Source organism: Schistocerca serialis, chromosome 1 (assembly GCF_023864345.2).
Source record: "Schistocerca serialis cubense isolate TAMUIC-IGC-003099 chromosome 1, iqSchSeri2.2, whole genome shotgun sequence".
Taxonomy (NCBI): domain Eukaryota; kingdom Metazoa; phylum Arthropoda; class Insecta; order Orthoptera; family Acrididae; genus Schistocerca; species Schistocerca serialis.
In genome coordinates this window covers 121,695,768-121,701,912 of record NC_064638.1, presented here as the reverse complement: position 1 = coordinate 121,701,912, position 6,145 = coordinate 121,695,768, and positions in this window count along the sequence as shown.

The following is a 6,145-nucleotide window of genomic DNA, read 5'->3' as shown; positions in this document are numbered from 1 at the left end:
CGTTCCATACGCCCGTTCCCCAGTGATGGCTCTGGTGATAATGTCGAGGCACAAGATCAATATGGTGGCATTCTAGACTTACAAAGCTTGTTCTATGGACACAGGACGAGTGGAGGCTACCACCTCTGAAGAAATCGCCAGTAAAAGTTGCTGCGCAACAGATGATTTTTTTTTTTATTTCTTTGAGTTCCAGACACAATTACATCAGCATTCAGATACCTACACAATTTCATTTGTGTCAATCATCCATCTTCAAATCAATACACAGGATTTCTTTAGCGTCCCTCAGGGCACTGGTTAAATGACAATCGTCATTTGCTTCCATTAATAGGGGAATGGTTCGAATGGCTCTGAGCACTATGGGACTTAACATCTGACGTCATCAGTCCCCTAGACATAGAAATACTTAAACCTAACTAACCTAAGGACAGTGCCCACCCAGTTGGCTGTGCGGTCTAACGCACAGCTTTCTGGGCAGGGATGAGCGTCTCGTCCCCGGCATGAATCCGCCCGGCGGATTCGTGTCGAGGTCCGGTGAGCCGGCCAGTCTGTGGATGGTTTTTAGGCGATTTTCCATCTGCCACGGCGAATGCGTCCTGGTTCCCCTTATTCCACCTCAGCTACACTATGTCGGCGATTGCTCCGCAAACAAGTTCTCCACGTACGCGTACACCATCATTACTCTACCACACAAACATAGGTGTTACACTTGTCTGGTGTGAGACGTTCGTGAAGTGGACTGCGGTATTCGTCGTGGGGTTGTGGACCACTGTGCCTGCAGTGGGGACGGAGCCTCTCCGTCGTTTCTACCCCCCGGTTAACATACAATACAATACAACCTAAGGACATTACACACATCCATGCCAGAGGCAGGATTCGAACCTGCGACCGTAGTAGCAGCGCGGATCCGGACTGAAGCGCCTAGAACCGCTCGGCCACAACGGCCGGTTAATAGGGAAGGTTGGGTAAAATTTTCATGAAACCGTGGTTGTTAATTGAAGCTTGTCGCACATAGATCTCGAATCTACATACTGTAAGGTATCACACCAAATATTTATAGCTACAGAAATAGTATATACCTCATAGGGTAATGTGGCCAGACCTTTGCCACCATTCCCAAATAGATTGTTTAGTTTTAAAAAATGGGTAGGCTTATAGTTTTCGTTCATCGTTGATTATTATTAGCAGAGCAATAACACAAATTAGAAACAAACGTCTTGCAATACATTGTTGGCATAAAATGGTCAACAATTCCTAATCATACAAATGGAGAAATAAACGATTAATTATGGGTTACTATTTCAGTCTAATTCTTTCACAATTTATCTATTCAGAAACAAATGAAATTGTCATCACATCCAGCGCACAGTTCATGAGTTCAGCGTTTACAGTTCCCACACCTTATACACCCAGTCTTTGCCTGCCATTTCAGATACTTTGTTGAAACGATGTGGTATTTTATTGTGTTCTAGCAAGTTCCCATGCTGATCGTCGCAGGTCATTCACTCTAATTCCATAAATTATTTTTCTATTTCAAAAATATAATTAAGGGTTTCTTGCTCTTGTTCTTCACTGGCCACTGCCCTTAAGCTGCCGATAACCATTTTATTGCCAACTGCACCTCTATTTTTCGCAGTAAAATTACTGCGTTTTAGCGTATTACGTGGAATAATGAGTTGTTTTGCTGCTGTTGAAAAAGACATGTTATCATTATTTACTGCTTCAATTACCTTTTGCACCGCAACGAAGTCCCACGTTTATTGCTCTGTTTTCTGGATGTATTTTCTTGGCATCTCGAAGCTCTTGCAGAAGACCAGTATAACGGATATTAGTTTTGTGTATAAAACGATTTCTAATGTTTTAATTTCAATTGTTATAGTGTGCACGAAAAATAGAATTAGCTAATTCTCATTGGTACAGAGAGATCGAAAGTGAATTGTCGGGAATAGTGGCCATCTGCAGGGAAAAGTGGGCACCTTGGCCACTTTCCCCGACGTGTAGCGTGGCCAGTTTTCCCGATCGAACGCCATGTCTGTGTCAGTGGCTCACGTGCGAAAAAATACAACCGAAGGAAACGACAGTGACTTATCTTTGTAATCCAAAAGGCACTGTGTGAATCGTGATATCGTAAAATCCTATTGCTCTACATAAAAGTGAAGCAACTAAACGAATATGAGTGACCTACCTTACTTCAAACGATCGAAAAATCTAAACGTTTTCACAGAAGGGTAATGGAGAAAACTTCCTTTCACTAACAACACTAATGATGTGGATTACAGTTAGCGTGTCTGTACGCAGCAGCTCTGTTGAAGACATCAAATAAGCAGTGGCCACTTTTTCCAACCTGACCACTTTACCCTTCTTTCCCCTACTATTCACTGACGAAGCCAAGTTCACACTTAATCGAATCAACAACACACGTAACAACCATTGATGGTCGCAGCAAAATACACAAGCTACAGCGGAAACCAGTTTCTGATCTCGTTTTTCGATCAGTGTTTAGTGTGGCACGATCGGTAACATGCTGACACCTCGAGTCATTTTAAAACAGCGAATGGCGGGAAAAAATTACTTGCAGTTTTTGGGAATTTTTTTTTGCTGAACACCTTGAGAACGTTGCACATGCAGCATGACGGAGTCCTTCCTCATTTTATCAGCCGTGTGGTGCTTCTTCGCAGCCTCACTTACCCTACTGATTAACAGTACACTTAACTGATCACCAAGATCGCCAGATACTACATCACTACATTGTTTATGGGTTTGGATGAAGTCAGAGTTGTACTAACGGAAAGTGAACACGTGAGATGACGCGTTTGGTCGCATCATGGACACCGCTGCCCTCATTACAGAACTTGTAGAAGCACTCATACAGATAAGAAACTAAATTCTCGCAAGATTGCACAAATGCATTGAAACTGACGATGGGATATTCGAAACTTTATTGCGAACTGCACAACAGCTGCAATGTGACGTTTACGACAATGCTGAGAGATGAACGTATTAACAACATTTATTTTTCACTTGATACTCTGTAAAAGGCATGTTTCGGACATTCCGGACACATCAGACACCACTTATACATAGTATATCCATAAGTTTTAATGCTATGATGTTTTCAGTGCAGATGCACGATAGCATCCATACCTCCTGTGGGACTACACGAAACGTTGCGAACAAATGAGATATATGGACAAAGAAGCTACTTGGTAGTGGCCGATAAGTGGAGAATTTGGGTCAGACAGGAAGCGTGCTTTGATAGCCGAATCCTTAATGCGATGGCTCGCTTAAGGTGGGAAATCCGGGGGTTAGAGTCCTGGTCCGGCAGAAATTTTCAACTTTCGCAGTTGAATTATTTCAGTGCCCAGTGGCGCCTGACGTTGAAACTTCTTTATTTACAGGTGTGTGTCTGTACTTTAATTACTGAATGACTGAGAAGATGAAATTTCTACGTTTTTTGATTCTGAAACAGTTGAGTAAAACTGAACGTACTGAGCCTACTTTCTCTTTACTTTTTCTTATCGTATCAACACTGACCCACAATATTCTAGCGCAACGCAATCTGACTGCTCAAAAAACATTTACAGCCTGACTTCAAATATTTAATTCAAAATAATGGCCCTGACTACAAAAAAGTCTTTACAATAACCTATACATTTCACTAAGCACTTACCTCACAAAAATCTTCGTTGCGCGAACTGCTGCAATACAGCGAGCGTCAATACTACTAGCTAAATAAAAGATTCTAAGTACTAAAGCCCCTAAATACTAATAGGCATGTGGTTAGCAAAGGAAAGATTTTGTTGCAGACCAAATAATGATTTTTTTTTTTTTTACCTTAATAGTGTGACATCCAGTTCAAACACGAATATAAATCGTCATTGACACCCAGTACAAAGATATATAATCATGAATAATTTTCAATCTCCAAGTCGGATACTTCCAGATCGTTAGCCTACACTAACAGTTCTGACCTCTACCCTCCATCAATGCTAACTTCTCACATTTAACATCCATAACTGCTGGTTGTTCACCAACAGCCTAACAGTTCTTCCATCACTGCTGGCGACTAACATCCAACTGCCCAACACTACTGGCGATTAACTTCCAACATAGAGTCCAACCAGCCACAGAATCTCTTACAAAGAAAGCGCAGTCAGAGATCCAATGCAAAGCGCTACACAGCGCGTCAACACAAAAGCAGCCCACTTGCACGTTGTAATGTTTATTAACTGTTTTTCATGTGTAAATTTGTAAATCTAACAATACTTTGAACAACAGAAAATAAATAGCAATGTACATTAAATGTGTTTTATCTCGGGTACCAATCGAAATAGGGCATATGAAGATTTTTGCTTGCGTTCTTATCGTATCTCTGAATACTGACTCTTCCTACAGCGACACGCTGCATACCGCGCGAGGTGGCGCAATGATTAAAACACTGGGTTCACATTCGGGAGGGTGACGGTTCAAACTCGCGTCCAACCATCCTGATTTATGTTTCCCGTCATTACCCTAAATCTCTTCAGGCAATTGCCAGGATGGTTCCTTTAAAAGGGTACGACCGACTTCTTTTCCCATACTTCCCTAATCCGATGGAGCCGATGACCTCATTGTTTGGTTGCCTTCCCCGAATCAGCGAACCACCCAACCAACCAACTAACACGCTGTGTAGGACGCGGCTGATATCAAATGCCGTAAATCGGTATAAGACGGAGTATCAACGTAAAGTATAGATTTCATCACCGGCCGTGGACCAAGGCAATGTACTCACAAAAAATAAGTAGGTGTTCTCACAACATTAGTCATATTTTATTCTGTGAACGCCAGAGACCATTATGTTTCACCGTGTAGTGTTTGTCTGTGACATACCCTCCACAGGTTCTAGAGGCAAGTAATACGAATCGTTGTATGTTAACTGGGGACCTAGAAACGACGGAGAGGTTCCGTTCCCGCCGCAGCCGCAGTGGTCCATAACACCACGACGACTACCGCAGTCCACTTCACCCCTCCAACGCCCCACATCGAACCCAGGGTTATTGTGCGGTTCGGCCCCCGGTGGACCCCCCAGGGCATGTCTCACGCCAGCGAGTGTAACCCCTATGGTTGCGTGGTAGAGTAATGGTGGTGTACGCGTACGTGGAGAACTTGTTTGCGCAGCAATCGCCGACATAGTGTAACTGAGGCGGAATAAGGGGAACCAGCCCGCATTCGCCGTGGCAGATGTAATACCGCCTAAAAACTATCCACAGACTGGCCGGTTCACCGGACCTCGACATAAGTCCGCCGGGCGGATTCGCGCCGGTGGCCAGGCGCTCCTTCCCAATCCGGAAAGCCGTGCGTTAGATCACATGGCCAACCGGGCGGGCTTTACTGATTTATTCACATATGAAATGTACACCTTATAGGAAGTTTGTAGGCTCATAGCAGTTGTTCAGAATGTCAATTTGAAGTTTCAGTGCATACGCTACAACGGTGGATATAAGCGAATCAGGCATAAACTGAGACGTCTCCCTCAAAAGTCATCACAGTAATACCGAGCAATACCGGCTCTAGCCCTGGTAATGGGTGGAGTCTGGCGAGAAACGGAGTTTTGCAAGTTTTAAGGTGAAGCCTCTCCAGGTGAAGAGACTCGTTGGTTATTAGGCACTACAGCATTACCAATTTCGATAATATTGATTTGTAGATCTTAGTCGCTGTTTCAAATGCTTCCGTACATTTTCCGTGAGATTAAGACAGGGTAATTTAGCTGGAAGATCAAGGTGTGACAGGGAGGCTGAGTGTTCACCAAGCCAGGAAGATACGCGTGCAGTCCTCTGAACGTGAGTGTCGTCATCTTGGAAAATGAGCGTCCACTGCATAGTTACCAAGGAGATGTAGGAGAAAGAGCAACGTTTTGTGACGAGGATACTGAAATAAACATTCTTGGTTATATTAACGGTAGTCTGATACTGAGTTGGCACAGGTCGCGGTACGTAGAGTATACCAAATACCCCCGCGGAGTCACTAATGGTTACCCTCAGAACACTGTGAACAACACTGTGTGTCAAAAGTTATTGGATACATCCTAATAACGTATCGGACCTCCTTTTTCAAGGCACAGTGCAGAAACCCGACGTGACATGAACAAGTCGTTGAAAGTCCCCTG